Source organism: Schistocerca piceifrons, chromosome 3 (assembly GCF_021461385.2).
Source record: "Schistocerca piceifrons isolate TAMUIC-IGC-003096 chromosome 3, iqSchPice1.1, whole genome shotgun sequence".
NCBI lineage: Eukaryota > Metazoa > Arthropoda > Insecta > Orthoptera > Acrididae > Schistocerca > Schistocerca piceifrons.
This window is the reverse complement of record NC_060140.1, coordinates 421,587,972-421,615,555: the sequence shown is the minus strand read 5'-3', so window position 1 is coordinate 421,615,555 and position 27,584 is coordinate 421,587,972.

The following is a 27,584-nucleotide window of genomic DNA, read 5'->3' as shown; positions in this document are numbered from 1 at the left end:
TATTTTCTCGATTTATTCCGATCTCTGTCTTCTACAGTTTTTACCCTCTACATCAGAGGTGTGCAACACGCCGCCCGCATGCTGCCCGAAGCAAGTTTCAAGGCAGCCCAAGAAGTGAGTATCTATAAAACGCTCGGTAAATAAAGTTCATGTAAAGTTATGATAAACTGAATATTTTCAATCTGAAACTCTCGCCAAATGATGCTCTTCTCTCATTGGTCCACGCCTCCCCCCTTTTTTTTACTCGGCAGTTATTGTTAATGTTAAGTACATTATGTGTACCCAACAGATAGTCGTCTTTTTCCAATGTGCTCCAGGTAAGCTAAATGACTGGATGCCCCTGCTCTATAGTATTGTACGAAAGTTAATAACGGACTGTGGGAAAACCGCAAAACAGGAGAACCGAATCATTTGTGATGTTGTGTTACGTAAGGGGGGAGAACTTCCATGGTACTAGAGGGAGACACAGAAGGCGAAAAATGTCGATTGGGACGTACAGAACAAATAATTGGCGACGCTGGATGTAAACGCTGCTCTGACATCAAGAAACTGGCACGCGCGAGGAAATTGTGGTGGAACGCATCGAAGTAGTCAAAAGACTGAGGGAAAAAAACCACCTGCGGAGAATCTCCTACAAGAACTGAAGAGAAGCTATTCGGATGAACACGCTTCGCCTCCTAAGAAGTGCATAAGAGAATCTCTCCACCGTTCACCATCACTAACAACCTTTGTGCCTCCATTTCCCTCTGCTTCCGTTACCCTGATGTGATCCGCTGCTTAGCGGCGCCAGTCATATCAGATTTCGAATAAACCCGCCTCATGAATTAAGGCACCTACGGAAGATTTTGAGGGTAGATGGTTACAGCAACTTCCAGATACTGTCAGTCTTCTCGTCTGCTGCGATAAGTCGAAGGGCAATCGTTATTTCATGATTCACTAAAGACAATGTCTTGTCGGCAATCTTCTCTGTGTCTCGATATCTGTAGCACGCCAAGCAGCTGTATCCTTTACTGCCTATTTCATTGATTGTCAACAGTATGAATGTTATGAGACTCAATTTTGATTAACTGTTTCCTACGAGATTTTTCTTTAATAGATATACTTTGGGAAATCATTATGCACAATTACATTTCAAATTAGTCTACTTTTTGCTTTCGTGTTTGATGTTATCAAATGTCCTATTATATTTGATTTCCTTTAGTTTCCTACTGAATTTTCATTGAGTTAATGATTATTTTGGTTTCTCCATACTCTTTTCTCGACTGGAAAGTATCAGAAACAAAATTGTACGGGTGGTGTCTTTCCCTGTTTGCAGTAGAATAGCCGGCCGGTGTGGCCAAGCGGTTCTAGGCGCTTCAGTCTGGAACCGCGCGACCGCTACGGTCGCAGGTTCGAATCCTGCCTCGGGCATAGATGTGTGTGCTGTCCTTACGTTAGTTAGGTTTAAGTAGTTCTATGTTCTACGGGGACTGATGACCTCAGATGTTAAGTTCCATAGTGCTCAGAGCCATTTTTTGCAGTAGAATCGTGGGAGAGGTGATACAGTTTGTAGAGAAGTTTCGTAGGATGCCTGTCAGTCGATCTCTGCCAAATATCGTCAGCTCTTGCGATTTGACATATATGACTCTGACATGTGTGCTCTTAGCGTCTACAAAGTCCTCGCTAGTGTAAGAAAGAGCTATAGTAGAACAAAGATAATCTACAGTAGGACAAAATTATGATCAGCTTGAAATGTGTTATCGCCCTCGCTATCCCAAATAACAGATCGTGGAAGAACCAGAAACACAAAATTCTGATTGAGGAATCAGTCATTATAAGCATTACGTACACTTTTCGCGAGATTATACAACAAAAGAGGCTACCGAAATAAAAATATTATACCATACTGAATTGTGATAGTGGCATGGCGATGGTGACGACATTATTGACATCACGGTGGAGTCACCCAGAGGGCTGCGAGGTTAGGGCGCCATGTCAGGGATTGCGCGGTCCTTCCCGCCAGAGGTTCGAGTCCTCCCTTGGGCATGGGTGTGTGTGTGTGATGTTCTTAGCATAAGTTAGTTTAAATAGTGTGTAACTCTAGGGGCCGATGACCTAAGCAATTTGGTCCCTTATGAATTCACACACACACACACACACACACACACACACACACACACACACAAATGGCTCTGAGCACTATGGGACTTAACATCTGAGGTCATCAGTCCCCTAGAACTCAGAACTACTGAAACCTAACTAACCTAAGGACATCACACACACCCATGCCCGAAGCAGGATTTGAACCTACGACTGTAGCAGCAGCGCGGTTCCAGACTGAAGCGCCTAGAACAGCACGGCCACAGCGGCCGGCCACACACACACACACACACACACACACACACACACACACACACACACACACACACACACACACACGGTGGATGGCACTACATGGCACTTAGTCACTTGGCGATGGAAAGAAGGGCTCTGTCGAAAGGTCGTGCGTTTTAATTGATCTGACGCTTTTCGAAACGATAGAATAATTCTATGAATGTCTCAGTTTGTTAACACAAATACTCAAATGACTGCAGCGAAATATTGACTCTATCATTGTTGTTGAACGAGAGGACTCTCAGAATGTTCGTTGAATATTAGTCCTTGCGTTTATGACGTGGTTCACAAGCATCTTTGATTCAAGCTGATTAGAAACAACATGTGAGGGTGGTACACTGAGCAGTCTCATTACTGTAACCACCTCTCAAAAGCCTGAATAACCACCGTTTGCAGCGCGGACCGCTGTGAAACGTGCAGGAAGAAAATCAGTGAGAATCAGGAAAGTACCGACATGGATGTGGAGCCATGCCGACTCCAATGACGTGATCTTCTGCACCATGTTTTTCGTTTGAGGATCCATGGTGCGAACAGCCCGATCGAGGGGATCCGACAGATTATCGATTGGATTCCAATCCGGGGACTGTGGCGCCCAGGGGAGTAGGAGAGTCTCGTACTGTTTTTCAAACCACGCACGTACACTGCGAGCTGTGTGACACGTTGCGTTGTACTACTGGTAGACGTCATTGTGCGAGGAAAATCAGTCTGCATGTAGAGGTAGGCACGGTCCCAAGGATAGATGCATACTTGTGTTTATCCTTTATGCCCTCCAGAATGAGGAGATCGCTCAGGGAATATCACGAAAACATTTCTCAGGCCATAAAGCTCTCTCCTCCAGCCTGGACCCTTCCGACAATCGTTGCTGGGTGTTTGTTTTCAGACGTTTAAGACCTACTCGCCAACGACCTGTAGTAGCACAAAGCCGGCGTCACCCTACTCTCGATTGTTGCGGAATGTATTCAAGATGGTGGATCGAAGATGATGGCGATAAATATGGCAACGTTGCAGTGACGTGATGGCGGGAAGTTCAAATTTTGGTGGGAAGATAGGAAAATTGGGCTACCTCCACTAACCTAACCCCTTCCCCTTCCCCCTCCCCTCCCCCCTCCCCTCCCCCAGAAAATGGCGTGAAGTTCAAATTCCATCAGGACAACGCAACACACCACAGCTACCTCCACTAAACCGAGAAAACGGCAAAAAATAGGTACATTTGGCTACCTCCACTAACCTAAGTCATCTGACCACCACCTCTTCCTAGGAGTTGGAGGAAAAAGGACTCAGCCTGTGCTGGATAGGATTGATGTATGTCTGTATTTTCAGTCTTTACTTAAACAATTAGAGGCAGTATCACTATCAAGTGTGTTCACCCCGAGGTCTGGAGCCCAACTTACCTAGTACACAGTGCCGCCACCAGAGGCACTGTCGTCCCTCCCATGATGTAATCTAAGATGGTGGTCTGGAGGGGAAAAGTGGCGGGAAAAATGACTGCCTGCTCTGGGCTGCTGAATAGGACGGATATAAATCTTTATTTTGCAGGCAAACAATCTGAGGCAGTACCACCAACACTGCGTCCACCACGATGTCTGGAGTCCAACTGACCTAGTACACTGTACTGCAACCAGAGAGCGCTGTTGTCTCTCCAAGTGACATAATCCAAGATGGGGGTCTGGGGGGGGGGGGGGAGGAATGGCGGGAAAAGGAACCAGCCTCTTCTGGGCTGCTGGAGAGAGGAAGGAGTGTACTTTATTGATTTTTGTAACAATTTATTTAGGGAGGGATCTGTTTATTATACTGATACAAAACACCGACTCTGACATGCTTGTGGGCCAAGCAGTTCTAGGCGCTTCAGCCTGGAACCATTCTGCTGCTACAGTCGCAGGATCGAATCCTGCCTCGGGCATGGATGTGTGTGATGTCCTTAGGTTAGTTAGGTTTAAGTAGTTCTAAGTCTAGGGGATTGATGACCTCAGATGTTAAGTCCCACAGTGCTTAGAGCCATTTGAACCATTTTTGACGTTCTTGGGGTCACACTGCACAGCACACAGAGCTGCAAACTGCTTGTTAATCACCGCAATAATGCAGTACACTGATGTACAGACACACAAACAACTTGTATATTATCGAAATAATGCAGTACACAGCATACAGACCTGCAAAATACTCCCAAATCACTGAAATAATGCAGTACATTGATGTGCAGAGAGGCAAACAACTCGTAAATTGTCAAAATAATTCATCTAAAAGGCTCTGTAAACATACTTGCTAATCGTCAACTGTCGAAATCATGTACTGCACACCTGTTCACAAAATAATGCAACAGAAACCAAAACAACTCGTAAATTGCCAAAAGATAATGCATGTGTAGCACTATGCAAACACACTCACAACGCTTAAACATCAGAAAATAATTCAGTGAACAAACACTCAGTGCACGTAGAAAACGCTTTCGAACTATAATCAACCACAACTATCAGAGACTCCAACACGCCCACGCGCTTTGCAGCGCCAGCCAGATGCAAGCCAGATGGTAGGTGAAAGTCGCATCTACAGTTACAGTTCTTCGAGTGTTATACTGATATCGCATCTCTATGTAGATAAGCATCAAGTCACCCTCTGGACTGTGCGCATGTGTTCGCCACTACTGGTCTAACATTCTGCGTGGTTTCTGTTTGTTCTAAGTCGTGTCTCCCTACCACTTTCGCGCAACGACGCTCTGAGCGTTGTTTTTGGGGGAATTGACTAGTTTGAACCTGGGACCTGTTGCTGGTAAGGAGACGCCAGACCACACATGACATGTAGAGTTCAGAAGAGTTCAGTGAGACTAGCGATGATATAACTAAATACTTAATGATTTCAGCGTCAGCTCCACTGCACTCCCTGTAAAAGAATCTTAATACTAACTAAATTTAGTGGAAGGGGTTCAAGGCTTTCCTATTTTTAGTTAGCTGGTGAAATAACGTCGAAAAAGCAGTTAAGTTTACCGTTGGAAATTTTATTCTACTCACAAAACATTGTTTATAAATTGCACTATTGATAAAAGGAAATGTTTTAATACAGGATGATAAAAACCAACAGCGTTCAACAAAAATGTGAACGAATATTCCCTGAATGGGTTTCCAAGTTCTACAATGGATTGAAGGATGACCTATGCCATATCACATCAACAATCTAGGTTTAAATTAAGTTTCAAAAAAGAGAAAACTATCAAAATGGTCTACAGTGACCCTCAATTATCTTTAATTACTTATCTAACTTGTCGTAAATTACAGTGGCTGATGTGGCTTCTCAATAATTATATAACAGAAAAATCATCGCGTTTCAGATTTTAACTTACATAGCAAATGTGAATACCATGAGCTTCAATTGACGATCGACACTAGTATTACGTAAAAAGGGGATGTAACAGATGACACTTCTGCAGTTCTGAGTGAAGCCTTATGCGCTCAAAAATGAGGCATCGCGTGCGTTCATTACTTTGTCAGTGTTCGTCAGGGGGCGGCGGCCGGCGCAGCTCCATCCAGCTCGCCGTCTCAGAAGCAACTCCTTCCTAACTTCTCCTTACTACCATTTACCGAAGTTGGTTTAAAAAAAACTATCTGGCTGTGTTTTCATCTGACCAATCAGGGTCTCAATGTTAACCTTAAGCTCCGCCTACAAAAATTCTGTCTATCCAATAAGAAACGTTATACTTTTCGTGATGGGGCAATGTTTTTTAACGTTTGCAACGTAACAGAGACTCGAAAAAGTCTCACGCTAAAACTTGCGGCTGGTGTGACCCTTTTAGTGTTATCGTAAGATCTATACTGTTCTTCTGGAGGGCTCTATCTTTTAACATGGGCTGGGGGGTGGTCCTGCCGGTTAGCTGGCAACGTGGATGTCCGTCCCTTATCGTAGGGCCTTCTAGCTTAACACGGTCCTGCTCTCGGCTTCTGTTCTCGTTTCTCCCCTCGGAACTGCGTCTGTCTCACGGTGGGAAGGTATGACATGCATTTAGGCATTCTTGTGTTAGTCTGTGGTATTCCATTTGCTCACTCGTTACTCGTATTACTTTGGTTAATTTAATGTCAAGATTTATTCGGAGCTGTGTGACATACTATTGGATTTGCTTATCATGTCAGGGTTTTCATGGAAGGTGTTGGATTTGCCTGACACCTTACACTGGTGTGATCCCTTCCTCTACCTGCGGTCCAATGAAGACTTAATTGCCTTGCGACTCACCCTCGCAGACACTGCAGAAATCCGTTCCATTGCTTCCCAGAATAACATCGACTGCTTTGTCCAGCACAGTCCTAACGGTACGCGTTGTTGCATCTAGCCAAGCAAGCAAGGAATTCTTGACTAACATAAACTCACCACATCCAGTTTCAAAGGTGGCTAACGACGACGACATAAACTCACCATGTCCAAGACCGTTAGAGCGTGTATTTAAAGCAGATATGATTTGCGTGTATTTAAAGAAGGTCTGATTTGCATACTGGTAGTGGAGCTACTACCGCCAAGCAACTGGTGAGACATTTGAATAGGCATCATCTTTCAGAGGCAGAAAGACGCCTACCAACTTTCGTTTATGTGCACAACTCTTTTGTGGTGGTGCAATTTTTTTGTCAGTGTATTATAGTGTATATCCTGCTGGCTCTGTACGCAGTCCTTGAGAGTGCTGCAGTGTATTTAGCAATATGATTGTTAATAATTCAGTTTATAGTACTTCTTTGCACTCTCCAAATGTATTGGTTCGGTTATGTTCCTCCTTTCTTACCTCCATCTATTCTCATGCCCACATTTGCTACAACTTCTGTTACATCATTGTTTTTATTAATTTATTTTCACAGCTTTGAAGTATATGTTTGCTATAGTGTAACTATCTATTCTTATTGTACTTGCAGGGCATGTCAATTTTCAGGCTCTGCGACTACGTGAAGACACAATTTGACATATAGCGTTATATCTCAGTCTGTCCATTACCTGTAAATTATTTTCTAGTATGTGGCAGAGGACACGTTAGATTGATCTCTGCATCTCGATACCGTTGCATTCACGTATGGAACATGGTAAGTCTGACTGCCCACTCTACTCCGTGAACTGTTACTAGATATTTTATTGGACTGTAAAGGAGTAAGGCGTGAAGAGTTAAAAAAATATTTTTAGCTTTTTTTTAACGTTACCTTTATATTTAGGGGTAGGTGTCCTGTACCGTGATTGTGCACCCAATTCAACAGTTGGCGGCGAGGCATATGATGTGTTGTCGGCGCTGCAGGAGGCGTGTGGGGCATCGAAGGAGCCGAGCGCACGCCACTGCGAGTCGACGGGTGGGCGAGCGCGGCAGCGGGAATTAGTGTGGCGTGCGACAGCGAACCAGCCGGAAATTGAAGTCGGCACGGAGCCGTGGGCAGCAGCGGACTGTCAGCACATCGTGTATGGCGCCGGATGCGTGGGGGACGCGCCGTCCGGTGTGTCTGTTCCTGAGCAATCGGTTGGTTTGTTGTTGGTGTGGAGCCGTCGAGTCATGGAAGTGCGTCTTGGGAGGTAAGTCGCAGTTGGAGGCTGACGACACAAGTGACCGTCCCTTCTTGCATGGAGCAGAGCAGCAGCCGCTGTTTGATGTCCAGATAAAAAAAGTTGGGGGCCAGCGGAGTGAGCGCCTAGGACAGGGCGTGCCAAACTTCATGCGTGCACGGTGTGCGGCCCTTATGCGGGCTAAGGTCCAGTCCTTCTCAGAAGTACCCGGAACGGAGCGACATTCCATTGAGCATTGCGGTGTGGCATTTTTCAGTCAGCACAATTATCTTCAGTTCGGAAGAATGGTGGTGTCAGCGCTGTTTATTCTTCGCTGTTTGTTCATCGTACGAACGGTGTTCACAGGCCCTTGTTTTCTTTTCTTTTTTCGTCATCAGTCTTCGACTTTTTTGATGCGACCCGCCACGAATTCCTCTCCTGTGCTAACCTCTTCATCTCAGAGTAGCACTTGCAACCTATGGCCTCAATTATTTGCTGGATGTTTTCCAATCTCTGTCTTTCTTTACAGTTTTTGCTCTCTACGGCTCCCTCTAGTACCATGGAAGTCATTCCCTGATGTCTTAACAGATGTCCTATTATACTATCCCTTCTCCTTATCAGCGTTTTCCACATTTCCTTTCTTCTCCGATTCTGCGCAGAACCTCCTCATTCCTTGCCTTATCAATCCACCTAATTTTCAACATTCGTCTGTAGCACCACATCTCAGATGCTTCGATTCTGTTTTGTTTCGGTTTTCTCACCGTCCATGTTTCACCACCATACAATGCTGTACTCCAGACATACATTCTCAGAAATTTCTTCCTCAAATTAAGGCCGATATTTGACAGTAGTAGATTTTTCTTAACCAGGAATGCCCTTTTTGCCATTGCTAGTCTGCTTTTGATGTCCTTCTTGCTCCGTCCTCCATTGGTTATTTTACTGCCTAGGTAGCAGACTTCTTTAACTTCATCTACTTCGTAGGCATCAAGCCTGTTGCTAAGTTTCTCGGTGTTCTCATTTCTACTATTTCTCATTACCTACGTCTTTCTTCGATTTACTCTCAGTCCTTACTCTGTATTCATTAAACTGTTCATGCCATTCAGCAGATCATGTAATTATTCTTCACTTTTAACTCAGGATAGCAATGTCATCAGCGAATCGTATCACTGATATCCTTTCACTTTGAATTTTAATTCCACTCCTGAACCTTTCTTTTATTTCCATCGTTGCTTCCTCGATGTTCAGATTGAACAGTAGGGACAAAATGCTACGTCCTTGTCTTACACCCTTTTTAATACGAGCACTTCGCTCTTGGTCGTCCACTCTTATTATTCCCTCTTGACTGTTGTACGTATTGAATATTACCTGTCTCTCCCTATAGCTTACTCCTACTTTTTTCAGAATTTCGAACATCTTGCACTATTTTACATTGTCGAACACTTTTTCGGGGTCAACAAATCCTATCAACGTGTCTTGATTTTCTTTTAGCCTTGCTTCGATTATTAACCGCAATGTCAGAATTGCCTTCCTCGTGCCTTTACCTTCCCTAAAGCAAAACTGATCGTCATCTAGCGCATCCTCAGTTTTCTTTTCCATTCTTCTGTATGTTATTCTTGTAAGCAACTTGGATGCGTGAGCTGTTAGATGATCGTGAGATAATTCTCACACCTGTCGCTCCAGTGGCACTTGGCAGTCCAGTGGCACGAAAAGAAGCAGTCTAGCGACCTATAGTCACGAGCTTTTAAGAATGAATGGGAAGAAGAGAGGAATGAGAATTCTTAACATGTATCACGCAGCCGCATAAGAGACGGGTTCAGCAGATTTTCTGTGAAACTTCATAACAGTACCATGTAGAAGGAATTTAAAAATTTAATTGACAATGAAAGGGCAAAAAATTATAACGACTGGCAGACGTGACTCATTTTTCAGTTAATCAGGAAGCACTCCATCCTAAATTTTCAAGCATAGACCGGGTGAAGAAATGGTAAAAAACCGGAAGTCGCAAGCATTATTCCAATGTCAGTTGTAACAGTTTTCGATGAAACTGAACGAAGAGTCTGCTTTATACACTGAAGAGCCAAAGAAACTGGTACACCTGACTAATATCGTGCAGGGCCCCCGCGAACTCGTAGAAGTGTCGCAATACGACGTAGCATGCACTTGATTACTGTCTGAAGTAGTGCTGGAGGGAACTGTCACCATGAATCCTTCAGGACTGTCCATTTGTCCGTAAGGGTACGGGTAGGGGGGCGGGGGGGGGGGGGGGGGCGGGGGGCGGGGGTCGAGAACTCTTCTGGACAAGACGTTGCAAGGCATCTCAATGCTCAATAATGTTCATGTCTGGGGAGTTTGGTGGCCAGCGTGTTTAAACTCAGAAGAGTGTTCCTGGAGCCGCTCTGTGGCAATTATGGGCGTGTGTGTTGTCACATTGTCCTGCTGGAATTGTCCAAATCCGGCGGAATGCACAATGAACTTGAATGGATGCAGGTGATCAGACAGGATGGTTACGTACGTGTCACCTGTCAGAGTCGTATCTAGACATATCAGGGGTCCCATGTAGCTCCAACTGCACATGCGCCACACCATTACACAGTCTCCATCAGCTTGAACAGTCCACTGCTGACATGCAGGGTCCATGGATTCATGAGGTTTTCTCTATACCCGTACACGTCCATCCGCTCGATATAATTTGAAACGAGGATCGGCCAAAATGTTTCCAATTATCAACAGTCCATTGTCCGTGTTAACGGGCCGAGGCGAGGCGTAAAACTTTATGTCGTGCAGTCATCAAGTGTACACGAGTGGGCCCTCGGCTCCGAAAGCCCATATCGTCGATGTTTCGTTGAATGGTTTGCACGCTGACTCTTGTTGATGGCCTAGTATTGTAATCTGCAGCAGTTTGCATAAGGGCTGTACTTCCGTCACGTGGCACTATTCTCTTCGGTCGCCGTGGTCATGTTTTTCCAGGATCTTTTTCCGGCCGCAGCGTTGCCGAAGATTTGATGTTTTATCGGATTCCTCATATTCACGGTGCACTCGTAAAATGGTTGTACGGGAAAATCCCCACTTTACGGGTACCTCGGAAATGGTGTGTTCCAACGCTCGTGCACCGACTATATCCGCACGTTGAAACATACTTAAATCTTGAGAACCTGCCACTGTAGCAGCAGTGACCGATCTAACAACTGTATCATACACTTGTTGTCTTACATAGGCATTGCCGACCGCAGCGCTGTATTCTGCCAGTTTTCAAATCTCTATCTGAATATGCATGCATATACCAATTTGGCGCTTCAGTATTATTGCTGCAACATAATTTGATTAAGTCAAGGAGAATAGCTGCAACGATTTTTCGATTTAAAACTCACTGATGCTGAATTTATGAAGGAAGTAGGAGTGCAGGAACGAAACTCAGAACACCCGGAGTAGATCGCAGACATCGAATTTTAAGTGAAATTGACTGCACATTGCCCACAGTAAGACATTGCAAGATGAGGAACAACTTCTTTCTGATTTGATGGGGATAATTTTTTTTAAATAGCGTTGTAGAAGGGAGGCATTCGGATAAACACAGTTCACTTCCCTAAGCTCACTGGCCTTGAAGGAAATATGAGGTCTGAAGAATTCATTGTGTCCTAGACAGAGTTATAAGGATAATTTCATAAACTTTTTGACCATACTGTCATTCTTACATCTGTTCTCGAACTGTCCTCGAGACAGTTTGCAGTTTCAGTTGAAGGCGCTTGTATAACTGATTGCTGCAATTTAATCGTCATATTAATGACAAATCTTTTTACGTTAAAACTGTCGAGAACGTCTACATTGCTTTCCTGAGACTTAACATGCCTGCAGAAAGAGGCTGCAGAAGTGCTAAGTATTCCGACCAACATAAGTGTGTGAAAGACGTTGTTTAAATTATGAAACAGAATAAGTCACGTTGGCATGGCACTTTGAGTGCGAATATCTGTGAAAATGTCTGCATCTGTCAGTGTTTCGAAAGATTGTGCTAGACAAAAGTATGTTATGTCTTAAGCACCTCAAAAATAAATAATACTGAAAATTTATTTTGTTTGTGATTTATTTATAAAACGAAGTTTTATGTGGTGCTACTGCACTGCCATTTAAATGCGGTGTAATCGCAGTTTCCCCATCAGCGCCTCAGACAACGTGGCTTGGCTGTGGGGGAAGTCTGCCAGCCAGGCTGAACACTGACATTCGTGGCAGGAAACGGCTCACGAGGCGAATTCTTGGTCACCCCTGACTCGGGAGACGAGTGGCAGTTGTCTGATAGCAACTTGTGGTGCTGGCCGCATATACTAGAAGGATGATGTGGCCGGTGTGATCTTGGTGTTCTGACTCTGCCGGGAGCAGCAGTGCAGCATAGCCTGGAAAGGTACAGCTAAGGAGCTGAGTGGCAGCTGGCGGCTGTCGACGCAGGAGGATTGCCACCAAACACAGGAGGAGTGGGCCAGACGGTATTTTGTTGGTCTCTGGCTAGTTTCAACCTGGAATGCACGGATGTGGCGTATGCCCTACTCCGGACTGTTCAAAGAAGCTTTAAAGAACAGCAGCGTGAATTAAGAATCCTTGATACTTGTTAAGAATTTCGCGGCTTAGCTGTATGCATGGTGTATTTTGAAATTGAGCGGTTGGTTGCTCATTATCTATTACAGGTAATTGTAGCATGATATCTTTAGTACGGCGGCCATGCCCACCTTGTTCAATCTCACTGTCAATTTTTGTGGAAAGCCTTTAGACCAGATTCGAGTTTAAGTTGTTCAAACGTTGTTCTTAAATCTTCAAGTTTTGAGTCTGGTATCAGGCTACCTCTGAGGACTGAGATTTGGCTATGTTTAGAACTTAAGGGCTCTTACGATCTGATGTTCTGATATGCATATTGTCGGATGACGTGTGTAAACAAGGAAGGTTTCCAGGTAGTGTAATACTTTGAGTTGCAGTGTACCTGGTTGATTATATTGTATTTATTCTGTGCAATTTAAGTTTTAATAAAAATATTGTTTTATACCTATTAATTTAGGGCTTTAGTCTTAAAAGGCTGATTATTTTCTGATTGAGAGTATCTAGTATTATTAAGACAGAACTCCTTGTTGTAAGACTTGTAACATAGGTCCACAGGAATTTAGTTACACTGTTAGTGAACTATTGGTAATGCTTTTTCTCTGACTGAAAATTTCTATATTATTGTCTTAGGAATTATTAGTATTACTGATTTCGAATTAATAAGAGTCTGATTACATAAATGATGATCAAAAAGAAGTTTCAATCAGACAAAATCGCAGTGAACATTGAGGCAATTATCCCATCGACGAACCAGGATAAAGATACCTGTTCGTTAAAACATCGTGTCCTGGTGCGTGAAGAAGTCCCTTTAAGGCCTTTTTTTTAAGGTCCCGAAGGCGTGATAATCGCATGGAGAGAAATCGGGACTATAGGGCAGGTGCTCGAGTGTCCCCCACAAGAGTTGTTTTCCTTATTGAATGAGGCTGGCCTCGCAGATGACCGACTTGTGTACCGAATCACGACCGACACGGAACTTGGCGCACCATTTCACAACAGTGTTATTTGACAGACATGCTGCCCTATACACATTCTTCATTTTACGATGGATGTCTACCAGTGCACCCGTCTTCGTTCATCGGCAACGAAGAAAAGAATAACAGCACGTTGGTCCTGTTTGGGCGTATTTGGTAATAACGTTGTCGTCGTCCACGTTTCCGTATTTACCGTACGCACGTCGGAAAGATACGAAATCCGCACTTAAAATCATTGCTTCTAGAAGAATTTTACTTAATAGTTTAGTGATTGTGTTCAGTGGTCTGTGCTTCTTCTATTACGTATCTTCATGGGGTCGGTCTGCTATTCTGGATTAGGCAATGTCAGCGACACTGCGTGGCTAGGTGTGCTCCCTGTCGTTACCCTTCGTTCCTCTGGGTAAGATGTCTTACTCCATCTTTCTGCCCCTAGTGTTATCCTATATGAAAGTGAGAGAATGTATCCGAAATGTTTGCGAATTGTGTGAACTTGGGGAGCCAGCCCGGGTTCACCTCATCCAATGTGGGAAAAATTAGACAGCAGTTTTCACTCGAAACAGTTAAAGATTTTCTCATAAGCTTCTAGTGAGAGTAAGTCTGCAGCTGATGGCGATCCGTTAGCTGGAAACAATCTCGGCGCCCTCGTTGGTGTTAATCGAGGTTAGTAGGCTTTGTGTTGTCACTGAGTTTCAATCTCTCTCTTCTCATCCACCATCATAAATAAAACAAATTCGACAAAATTCATTAATTCGTGACCGCCAGTTACTCTTAACCTGAAAAGTTTTCCTTAAAACATCTGACATGCGAGTCACTAAAATCAGGATTAACTAGAAAGATCTACACTAGGCTGTGAGATAAACGAATAAATAAAGTCAAGACGAGTAGAATCATTTCAATCTTTACTCGAAAGCAGCCAATCCATTCTTTGGCAAGTTTCGTAATGAATAGGAAAACTGGAATATTACAGTAAAAGTTGCTTTAGCGAGTAGGTTGCTGTAGTCCAGGAAACAATTTCTAACCTAGATGTAACAGTTATCAAGGAGTATGTCCACATTAATAAAACTGTCGCGATAAAACAAACGATATCATAAACAAGATGTTGCTATCACAACTATCAGTTACAGGTTGTACGTAACGCGATACAACGAAATTACGCCATGAAGCCGCTGTCATATTCGTCGCCAGTGTTTGGAAACTCTGATACGGTAAATCAATAAGCCTTTACTTTGATAGCATTGCTCGGTGCTTCTAAGGCTTCTAAGGCTCAGAGAGAGAGAGTGAAATGAAACCCCCCTTCTAACAGCCGTGTACCGCAAGTCTCTAGAGGAACGGAAGGTTCCAAATGATTGGAAAAGAGCACAGGTAGTCCCAGTCTTCAAGAAGGGTCGTCGAGCAGATGTGCAAAACTATAGACCTATATCTCTGACGTCGATCTGTTGTAGAATTTTAGAACATGTTTTTTGCTCGAGTATCATGTCGTTTTTGGAAACCCAGAATCTACTATGAAGGAATCAACATGGATTCCGGAAACAGCGATCGTGTGAGACCCAACTCGCTTTATTTGTTCATGAGACCCAGAAAATATTAGATACAGGCTCCCCGGTAGATGCTATTTTTCCTCCGGAAGGCGTTCGATACAGTTCCGCACTGTCGCCTGATAAACAAAGTAAGAGCCTACGGAATATCAGACCAGCTGTGTGGCTGGATTGAAGAGTTTTTAGCAAACAGAACACAGTATGTTGTTATCAATGGAGAGACGTCTATAGACGTTAAAGTAACCTCTGGCGTGCCACAGGGGAGTGTTATGGGACCACTGCTTTTCACAATATGTATAAATGACCTAGTAGATAGTGTCGGAAGTCCCATGCGGCTTTTCGCGGATGATGCTGTAGTATACAGAGAAGTTGCAGCATTAGAAAAGTGTAGCGAAATGCAGGAAGATCTGCAGCGGATAAGCACTTGGTGCAGGGAGTGGCAACTGACCCTTAACATAGACAAATGTAATGTATTGCGAATACATAGAAAGATGGATCCTTTATTGTGTGGTTATATGATAGCGGAACAAACACTGGTAGCAGTTACTTCTGTAAAATATCTGGGAGTATGCGTGCGGGACAATTTGAAGTGGAATGATCATATAAAATTAACTGTTGGTAAGGCGGGTACCAGGTTGAGATTCATTGGGAGAGTCCTTAGAAAATGTAGTCCATCAACAAAGGAGGTGGCTTACAAAACACTCGTTCGACCTATACTTGAGTATTGCTCATCAGTGTGGGATCCGTACCAGACCAGGTCGACGGAGGAGATAGAGAAGATCCAAAGAAGAGCGGCGCTTTTAGTCACAGGGTTATTTGGTAACCGTGATAGCGTTACGGAGATGTTTAACTCAAGTGGCAGACTCTGCAAGAGAGGCGCTCTGCATCGCGGTGTGGCTTGCTCGCCAGGTTTCGAGAGGGTGCGTTTCTGGACGAGGTATCGAATATATTGCTTCCCCCTACTTATACCTCCCGATGAGGTCACGAATGTAAAATTAGAGAGATTAGAGCGCGCACGGAGGCTTTCAGACAGTCGTTCTTCCCGCGAACCACACGCGACTGGAACAGGAAAGGGAGGTGATGACAGTGGCACGTAAAGTGCCCTCCGCCGCACACCGTTGGGTGGCTTCCGGAGTATAAATGTAGATGTAGATGAAAGTAGGAGGTATGATTCGTGCGTTTGCATTGTATTTGGAGTGAAAAGACGGTGCAACATTTATGAGGAAATGAAGGGAGAGGGTGGAATGTGTAAGTCAATGGCAGGCCCACAGCAACCTGGAGCCTGGTGCCTGAAGGCTACCAAGCTCCCTTGAGCATCCAGGAAGTGACCGACCAGATGTGGATCCATCTTGGTGGACTGCAGCAAAAGTGATATTTACACAATAACCAAAACCTTTGTGAGACAGGTGACAAATGAGCATTCGTACGGAGCACAGGACCTGTACATAGGAGAGTAACAAAACGCACCTAAAGATAAGGATGGAGTGTTTTCAGACACAAGCTTTCTTGACAATTGTGTGTGTGTGTGTGTGTGTGTGTGTGTGTGTGTGTGTGTGTGTGTGTGTGTGTGTGTGCGTGTGTGTGTGTATTTTAGCGCCTCAAAAGAGGGCACTGTAGAACAGCTTCGAAAGTTGTAGTTAAATAAATCAATTAGCGAGACGAAGAACATGAACCACGCATATAGAAACTTTTCAAGACACTGTAGGAGACGTCCTCTTGGTGTGAGGCACTCCGCCTTTAGATTTCATAAGAGACACCTGGTTCCTAGATCGCTCAAGACTTTGCTTCTAAGGGAAATGGCAGTGAAATAGTCGCTGCTAATGGTGGAGGTTCTCTCACGTCTGGGTACAAACAGACAGTTGCCGTCACTCAATGGCGTTATGCTCGTGAGGAGTAACAATAAATAGAAACCTAGCGACTGCTACATTTTCATTAATATTGTCACGTAGAAGAAGGTGTAATTAGATGAATGACGAACACTAACTTCACTTAACGAAGGTTTATTCAGCACTTGTACATACAAGAGCGCGGAGCGAACTGCCTCCGGCCAGAACACATACGGTATACAGGGTGTTTCACTAATGTGTTTGCCTCTGTAAGATACGAAGTAATAGGCGAAGGAAATATTTATTGCGGTAGGTCACCATAAGAAATGTTGCACTGCCTGCGGAGCTATGTACATAGTTTATTGTGTTATTATCCAAAGAGTTACAGCAAAAAGATACAATATTTTAAATGGAAGAATAGTTGTTTCTATCATACACAGGAATCAGTAACACTAACTGTGTATACATCAGTTTAAATTACATTGCTATCACTTTTAGTTTGGGAGCTATTACCCTTCAAAATTTCAGGGGCAGATACCAAACACGCTGCGCATAACGCAATGCGCCTTCTAAATGTGGTGCGGCCGAGTTGTAAAGTCGCCGGTGTCACGGAGGGAGAAGCTTCCTTGATGCGCTGTTAGACTGCCGACTGTCGCCGCATACGGTCGTATACCCGAGAGTTCGAGCCACCCAAACAAACGGGGCACAATATACCACAGTTACTGACATCGGATGAAGATGGCATACACGAACAACGAGTACGTTGACATGTTGTTGATGCTCGGCGAGTGCCGACACGATGCCACTGAAGCAGCCATGGCGTACTCCGTGAGATATCCTAGGCGAAAAACTCCGGCAGCCATTAGGTTCTTACGTGCCGAACAACGACTTCCGGAAACAGGCAGCTTCGTAATGCGCTGCAGTAACAGATGAAGAACTACAAGAAGTGAGGAGACGGAGATGTTACTTTAGCTGCAGCACACAACGATCCTCATGTCAGCTTACGAGCCGTAGCTGCAGTCACTGGTGTCAGTCTCACATCTGTGAAACATGCACACGGCCACAGGTTTCACCCGTACCGCCTGTCACTGACCCACGAGTTGCATGGGAACGATTTCCGTGCGAGAGTTACATTCTGTGGGCGGGCCATGCATAATTTCACCCTGGAGTCTTTACAAGATGAGTCCACGTTCACAAATTATGGTGCAGTGAGTCGCCATAAAGTGCGCTACTGGGCTGCAGACAATCCTCGGTGGGTACGACCTGTCGACCGTCAACGTAGATGGCCTATTAATATATGATGTGGGATACTTGGGGATAAAATCATCGGTCCACTACTTCCCTGGTACACTGACAGGTGATTTATATCGCGCGCTTACAGTCGACAGTTTGGGTGGTCTCCTTAAACATGTGTGTCTACACAGGAGAGTCATTATGTGGATGCAACACGATGGTCACCCACCCAATCTGAGCGTGCTGTTGTGGAAGAATTAAACAATAGGTTTGCAGGAAGGTGGTTGGAGCGCCATGGTCCTCATTCATGGCCCGCAAGGTCGCCCGATTTAACACCATTAGATTTCTTTTTGTGGGGATATCTAGAGGATCCTGTTTATGTCACTGAGCCCACATCCTCAGATGATCTAAGACGGCGCATCGAGGACACAAGTTGCTCTGCGACACCGGCGATATTACATCTCGCCCGCAGATCCTTTAGAAGGCGCATTACATTGTGCGTTCAGGAACATGGACACACATTTGAACATCTAATTTAAATCAACTTCCCCCGCCAGAACATCCATCACCCCCCACACAGCCATGTATTATGTACAGTGTATGGTATCTGCCCCTGAAATTTTGAATAGTTGTAGCTCCCACACCAAAAGTGATAGGAATGTAATTTAAATTGATGTACACACAGCTGGTGTTACTGATTCCAGTGCATGATAGAAACAACTATTATTCGATTTAAAAAATTGTACCTTTTTGCTGTAACTCTTTGGATAATAACACAATAAACTATGTTCATAGCTCCGCAGACAGTGTAACGTTTCTTATGGTGACCTACCGCAATAAATATTTCCATCGCCTATTACTTCATAAATAACAGAGGCAGACACATTTAGTGAAACACCCTGTCTATACAGTTTCAGAGCATTCGAGTACAATGATTATTGATATTTGTGGATACTTCTAGAGTGTCCTCGAACCGAATACAGAAATAAAAATTTTACGGTTCAGATTAGTTTTAAACTCACGAGCCTCCATCCAACAGTCTAGTATCATAACAACTACACCACAGTGACGGTGCTACTCATCTTTTTCTGCGACATTGCTCCCTCCGTAAGAGAACAGCGTCTCGGTGTTACGTCGTCCTAGTCCGGGAACGAGTCATCGGTCCTGCATACTCCAACTCCCGATGACTGACGTTCGCCCTGGCGGTGATTTTCTTAGAACTTCCTTTGCCGCTACGCTCTTCGTCACCTTTCCGCTTGTTGCCTGTTACTGGAGCTTCGAATTTATACTGGGTTGCAGGATCCTTATAGGGGCTTCATTCGAAGGACGTAGACGGTATCACTGATCTTTCGTCGTCTTGTGTAGGGATCGAAACCTTCAACTTCATAAGTAACACCAGACAACTGTCTTACAAATTTATAAGGTCCAAAGTAGCGCCTGAGGAGCTTCTCAGAGAGAGACCAACCTTCCGAACAGGAGTGAAGATGCAGACGAGGTCACCAGGCTGGTAGACAACACGGCGGTGGCTCGCATCATATCTTCGGCGATCGTTTTCTTGAGCCTGCAGCGTACGGAGTCGAGCTAACTGCCGAGCTGCCTCCACTCTGGATAACACCTGGTCGATGTAGTTGTCGTCCACGTCATCAGGGTGCAACGCAAGCACAGTGTTCATCGACGTAGTCGCTTCACGCCCATGCTCCATGAAAAATGGCGTAAATCCTATGGTGTCTTGTTTGGCGGTGTTGTAGGTAAACGTCACGAAAGGTAGCATCTCATTCCAGTTGCTCTGCTCAACATTGACTAACATTGACAGCAAGCCAGCCAAGGTCTTATTAAGGCGTTCAGTATGCCCGTTAGTTTGCGGATGGTAGGCAGTCGTCATGTGATGAGTAATGTTGCTCCGACAGTTTATCTCTGTCACAAGATTCGATTGAAAAACTTTCCCTCCATCTGTAATTAACGACCTTGGGGCACCGTGTTTGAATACAATGAATTTGGCTGCCACGAATGCTTAGGCTGTTTTCACAGCTTTAGTAATGGCATAGCGTGTCAGATAATCAGTGCAAACAATAATCCATCTATTGCCACTGGCAGACGTTGGAAATCGTCCGAGGATGTCAATCCCAACACGCTGGAAAGGCGTTTCGGCCGGTGGAATTTCTATGGTTCGGCCAGATGGTTTCTGAGGAACTGCCTTTCTCCTCAGATACTCTCGACAGTGCGACACATAGTGACGGACACCCCCAAATAAACCTGGCCAGAAAAATCTCTTGCGGATCCTATCGTATGTCTTAATAAATCCTAAATGTCCGGCCTCAGGTTTGTCATGGAATTTCTGTAGAACATCTAAGCACATGTGTTTAGGAATCACTGGTAGCCACATCTTTCTAAACGAATCCAAGTTTTTCTTGCAAAGTAATCCATTAACTACCTTAAATTGTCCTTTCACATCCCCTGACCGATGTAACGTAAGCATAATTTGAGATATCTTGGCGTCCTTCTTCTGCTCAGCAGAGGGAACCTGGAGTGCAGCGAGACAGTCACTATCTTCATCAAAGTCTTGATGGTCTTGCATAGGGTTTCTTGAGAGACAGTCCGCATCTTGGTGTTTTCTTCCACTTTTTACACTACGGTAATGTCATACTCTTGAAGACGTAGTGCCCAACTGGCGAGTCGTCCTGTTGGATCCTTAAGACATGTCAACCAACAAAGTGAATGATGGTCTGTAACAACTGTGAATGGCCTTTCATAGAGATGCTGTAGAAATATGCACATGTCGCAGATCACAGAAAGGCATTCTCTTTCTGCAGTTGAGTAGTTTCTCTCACCTTTTGTAAGTGTCCTGGAAGAATAGGCTATAACCTTCTCTTCTCCATCCGAAATTTGCACCAGAACAGCACCGATTCCATATACACTGGCATCTGTGTGTAGTTCTGTAGGTGCTCTCTCACCATACAGACCAAATACAGGGTCAGTCGTTAGAGATTTTCGCAGCACATCTAAACAATCTTGTTGAGCACCACCCCAGATAAATTTAGCATCGGCTTTTAACAACTCTTGCAGTGGCCTGGCTTTGATACAAAAGTCTTTGATAAAACGACGGTAATAAGAACATAATCCGAGGAAGCTTCTCACATCTCTAATACTTTTAGGAAAAGAAAATTCTGTTATAGATGTCACCTTTTCTGGGTCTGGCCGCAAACCTTCGTTTGATACAAGGTGTCCAAGTATTTTGCTTTCTTTTGCTCCAAAGAGGCACTTTCTTGGATTACGTTTTAGTCCACCTTGTTAGAGACACTTAAGAACGGCCCTCAGTCTTTTAATGTGTTCATCAAATGTCTCTGAGGACACTATAATGTCATCTAAATAACAAAGACACATCGTCCACTTCAGGTGACTTAGAAGGTTATCCATCACCCGTTCAAAAGTCGCTGGTGCATTACACAAACCAAACGGCATTACCTTAACCTCATATAGGCCCTCAGGGGTGATGAATGCAATTTTCTTATGATCAGCCTCATCTACTTCGACTTGCCAGTATCCCGAGTACATGTCCATGATTGAGAAAAACTTAGCCCTCTTCAGAAAATCCTGTGTATGGTCAATTCGTGGAAGTGGGTAAACGTCCTTTTTAGTTATCTCATTAAGCTTCCTGTAATCAACACAAAAGCTCCAACTGCCATCCTTCTTCCTGACGAGAACCACTGGTGACGACCATGGGCTCTGCGAAGACTGAATGATGTCATTCTTCATCATTTTCTCTACCTCATCGCGAATTATTCGACGTTCCGTTGCTGACACACGGTATGCTCTCTGGCTTATTGGTTGATGGTCTCCAGTACTAATCCGGTGCTTCACCATCGATTTGTCTAATTTGCTCTTCAGCTGTGGATTTAAGCATTCAGAGAACTCTTGAAGAATGGCAAGAAAATTATTCTGTTACTCCTTAGTGAGATCTGGTGATAGTCGAGCTAGAAGATCTTGTCTCGTAGTGGTAGCGCCAATTTTGCCCACAGACTCGGCATGGGAGGTTTCCATGACACTCAGCTGTTGCCGGCCGGGGTGGCCGAGCGGTTCTAGGCGCTACAGTCTGGAACCGCGCGACCGCTACGGTCGCAGGTTCAAATCCTGCCACGGGCATGGATGTGTGTGATGTCCTTAGTTAGGTTTAAGTATTTCTAAGTTCTAGGGGACTGATGACCTCAGAAGTTAAGTCCCATAGTGCTCAGAGCCGAGCCACTCAGCTGTTCTGCAATTAACGGCTCAGCGTAGGCTACGCACATGCGTCTTGGAAGGATCTGCGGTTCTCGGCGACAGTTAACTATCAACAATTCACCGAATCCGTTCTTAAACGAGACGACAGAGGCTGGGATGACCAAGTTATCTTCAGTGGTATGCTTCTCTTACATTCCACTACAAGATCCATGGGTTGATGAAAGACATGACACATGACAGCTACCTTTCTAGCGCTGACTGCAGCAATGATCACTTCATCCTGCACACGTAATCTCCACACACTTGCATCTTCCTGTCCACAGTATCTCATCTCGTCTAGCATAATCTTCGAGCGACCACAACCTATAATTGCCTGAGAAGCTTTCAAAAAGTCCCATCCGAGAATGACGTCATGACTACACTCGTGTAAGATGGTGAGCTCTAAGGGCAGTGTATGACCACTTATACCCACACGAATGACGCATCTTCCTGTAGGTTTTACATATTTCCCATTAGCCACGTTTAGCAGAGAGATTTTGTCGTCGACGAATACTGTTTTCTGCAACTGGCGACGGTACTTCTCCGAAATGACTGAATATGATGCTCCAGAGTCTACAAGAGCTTGGGCTGGTCGGCCATCCATGAGAATTTCGACGTAGTTTCCTATCATTTTTGTAGTGATCGACGGAGCAGGATTTTTCTCTTCGGAGGTCTCATCTCCAAGGAAGCTTACACCCTTTAGTTTTCCAGGTTGCGGCGGCTAGGTGATTGACTGGAGCTTGTAAACGGCGATGGAGACCTTGATGGGCGTGTTGGGGAGCGTCCTCTCCAGCGGCAAGCTTGCGGCGATGGTGACCTACGTCGTCCTGCACCCACATCTTCTTGTTCATCTTCGTCGTCCCGGAGTTGGCGTCGGCTAAGATCGGTCTGCTGTCTTCTGTCGTGGTCGTCAGCAAATATCCGCCGCATTTCTCGACAATAGTGCACCACATGTCCCGGTCGTCCACAGTGGAAACATACGGGTTGGTTATCCCGAGTCCTCCAGACGTCAGTCTTCCTTGGTGCCCAAACAGGTTCCTCATGCGGCATTGTAGGAACGTAGCTTCGTCTGGGTCTTGACTTTTTCACCGTTTTAAAGGGAAATGAAGGACGAGAGATTGGGTTCAATTTCTGTTCCACTTCCTCCCTTATGATCTTTTGAAGCGTCTCGGGTTTTTGCTCGCCGTGCAATCCAAGTGCCATCTGAACTTGCTCTCTCACTATCTGACGAAGAACACTTGTGAAATCAGTTTCTTCCTCCATCTCAGACATCGATACGACGTTTGGAAGCCGTTCAAACTTCTTGCGTGTAATTCTTATTTGATGCTTTGTCTCGATAAACTGGCACCATTTTATGAAGTCGTCTACAGTCGAAACCTCCTTCAGGAGTAGGGCTTGATACATGTCCTCAGCAATACCCTTCATGAGATGTGCAACCTTATCTTCCTCCTTCATTCTAGGATCCACTATTTTACACAGGTCCAAGACGCCTTGAATGTAGGATGCTGTAGTTTCTTCTGGACGCTGTGCACTGCACTTTAATTTATCTTCAGCCTTGCACTTCTGTCGTTGTGTGTCGCCGAAATACTTGCGCAGTTCCGCCTGGAATACTTCCCAGCTTGTGAAATTCTCCTCGTTGTTCTTATACCATTGCTTGGCAGTGCCCTCCAAGCAGAAAAAAAAGTTAGCCAAACACACGGTGTTATCCCAGTTTTCAAATTTGGCTATACGCTCATATACCTTCAGCCACTTGTTTAGATCTTGGCCATAGCCACCAGAGAACCCGGAAGGATGTCTCATGTGGTGGCACACAGTTGCTGTCATCGTAACGTCCTCTTCGTCTTCTTCTGTCTATGATAGATTGGGATCTGTTGAATATGGCTCGAACTCGAGTTTCTCTTTACGTAAACGGCAGCTCTGTCGTGGCCTGATGGGAGCCACTGTGTCGTCGATAATGTGCGCTATCACAAGTTCGAATACCCAGCGTCTCCACCAGAATAATGTCAAGTAGGAGAAGGTGTAATTAGATGAATGACGAACACTAACTTCACTTAACGTAGGTTTATTCAGCACTTGCACATAAAAGAGCGCGGAGCGAACTGCCTCCGGCAAGAACACATACGGTATATATACAGTTACAGAACATTCCAGTACAATGATTCCTGACATTTGTGGATACTTCTAGAATGTACTCGAACCGAATATAGAAATTAAAATATCATAATTCAGGTGAGTTATGAACTCACTATCATCCATGCAACAGTCTAGCATTAAAACCCCTATACTAGAATGACGGTGCTACGCAGCTTCTTCTGCGACAATATAATGGTCATATTACTTTCTTCTTTCAGCGCTGATGCAAAAGAAGGGGCGTTGTTTGCTAAACTCTTGTGGATACTGTTGGTGCCCATCGTCGCTGGATGGAAAGGCACTATTCCACACTTACGTTGGAGAATGGTTATTAGTTGAAATTCCTCCTACTGCTTTTGGTTGACCGTCATCATTGGCTAGATGCGAAACGGACAGAGCAAGAGAGGGAGAATGCTTACCCAAAATATTATTGTCCGCCGAGTTGACTTGCAGCGCGTTGTTTATGTCGCTCGCACACCGCGGCCGCATATTCACTTCTTTGATGGCGACGAGCCTATAGCCGTCCTCTCTATTGAAATTAGATGCATTCTTGGAAATTTCAACCGCTTCTCGGACCTTTTTCTATAAAAGTTTGTTTCCTTAGCTAGCACACGTACGTTATTAAAATCGTTGTCAGAGCCACAGTTCTCATGGTGTTCCGCTACTGCCGAATTTGCACTTTGTTTTAGCCGCATGTGCCGTTCGCGTTACTTTAACAGTTCTTCCCGTTTCGCCGATATACACTTTGCTGCAGCCACATGTTACTTGACAGACGCCTGCATTGTGGAGGCAATCAAGTGCATCCATTTTTCATAGGAAAAGTGCTGTACAGATGGAATAGCTAATTTTATTTCTTCTTCAGATGCAAGTAACATGCAACAAGGGAGACTCTCTGGGTTGACCTAGGTGACCTTTCTAGACTGGTGGCGTTGGCAGAAATAAACTGCCCCAAACAAGTTTTGCACCACCCTTACTACTTACAAAGTTTGTGTTTTCTTGAGCTGAACTATCTTCCTCATCAATCTTTTGATCACAGGAAATCGCAATGTACATCCATCTGTGTAAAGGGGGGTGACAGGAAACTTCCATTCCCAACGCAGATACGCAGAGCGTACAAGATCTCCAATTGTGAAAGGGAAAGTGCAGCTTCCCTATATTGTTCCGTCCGACAATATGCATAGAAGAGTAATTTGAAGTTAGACTGTCGGTACGTTGGCACTTTATGGCAAGAACAGTTGCCAGCGTGGGGAACTTGAATGTCGAACTAGCGTACCACACAGCGACGTTATTCGAACACAAAACCGCTGTGGTGACACAAAAGATTGGGTATCTGCGTGTGATGGTCGCCCGTGATAAACTTTATCAGCTAGTGGCCACTACCTTCAAATTATTGCTCACAGGTTCACCGAAGAGAATGTATCAGAACTGCGCGCTAGGATAGGCAAACTCGTTGTGTTTTGGAACTAGTGACTTTGTGACCGATTCTTTTTGGCTTCTGTTTCTTTTTACTCCTTCACAGTGTTATCTACAACTGTACATATGTTGTTGTTGTTGTGGTCTTCAGTCCTGAGACTCGTTTGATGCATCTCTCCATGCTACTCTATCCTGTGCAAGCTTCTTCACCTCCCAGTACGTACTGCAGCCTCCATCCTTCTGAATCTGCTTAGTGTATTCATCTCTTGGTCTCCCTCTACGATTTTTACCCTCCACGCTGCCCTCCAATACTAAATTGGTGATCCCTTGATGCCTCACAACATGTCCTACCAACCGATCCCTTCTTCTAGTCAAGTTGTGCCACAAACTCCTCTTCTCCCCAAACCTAATCAGTACCTCCTCGTAAGTCATGTGATCTACCCATCTAATCTTCAGCATTCTTTTATAGCACCACATTTCGAAAGCTTCTATTCTCTTCTTGTCTGAACTATTTATCGTACATGTTTCACTTCCATACATGGCTACACTCCATACAAATACTTTCAGAAACGACTTCCTGACACTTAAATCTATACTCGATGTTAACAAATTTCTCTTCTTCAGAAACGATTTCCTTGCCATTGCCAGTCTACATTTTATATCCTCTCTACTTCGACCATCATCAGTTATTTTGCTCCCCAAATAGCAAAACTCCTTTACTACTTTAAGTGTCTCATTTCCTAATCTAATTCCCTCAGCATTACCCGACTTAATTCGACTACATTCCATTATCCTCGTTTTGCTTTTGTTGATGTTCATCTTATATCCTCCTTCAAGACACTGTCCATTCCGTTCAACTGCTCTTCCAAGTCCTTTACCGTCTCTGACAGAACTACAATGTCATCGGCGAACCTTAAAGTTTTTATTTCTTATCCATGGATTTTAATTCCTACTCCTAATTTTTCTTTTGTTTCCTTTACTGCTTGCTCAATATACAGATTGAACAACATCGAGGAGAGGCTACAACTCTGTCTCACTCCCTTCCCAACCACTGCTTCCCTTTCATGTCCCTCGATTCTTATAACTGCCATCTGGTTTCTGCACAAATTGTAAATAGCCTTTCGCTCCCTGTATTTTACCCCTGCCACCTTCAGAATTTGAAAGAGACTATTCCAGTCAACGTTGTCAAAAGCTTTCTCTAAACCGTAGGTTTGCCTTTTCTTAATCTAGCTTCTGAAATAAGTCGTAGGGTCAGTATTGCCTCACGTGTTCCAATGTTTCTACGGAATCCAAACTGATCTTCCCCGAGGTCGGCATCTACCAGTTTTTCCATTTGTATATAAAGAATTCGCGTTAGTAATTTGCAGCCGCGACTTATTAAACTGATAGTTCGGTAATTTTCACATCTGTCAACGCCTGCTTTCTTTGGGATTGGAGTTATTTTATTCTTCTTGAAGTCTGAGGGTATTTTGTCTCATACATTTTGCTCACCAGATGGTAGAGCTTTGTGAGGACTGGCTCTCCCAAGGCTGTCAGTAGTTCTAATGGAATGTTGTCTACTCCCGGGGTCTTGTTTCGACTTAGGTCTTTCAGTGCTCTATCAAACTCTTCACGCAGTATCATATCTCCCATTTCATCTTCATCTACATCCTCTTCCATTTCCATAATACTGCCCTTAAGTACCTCGCCCTTCTATAGACCCTCTATATACTCCTTCCATCTTTGAGCTTTCCCTTCTTTGCTTAGAACTGGGTTTCCATCTGAGCTCTTGATAT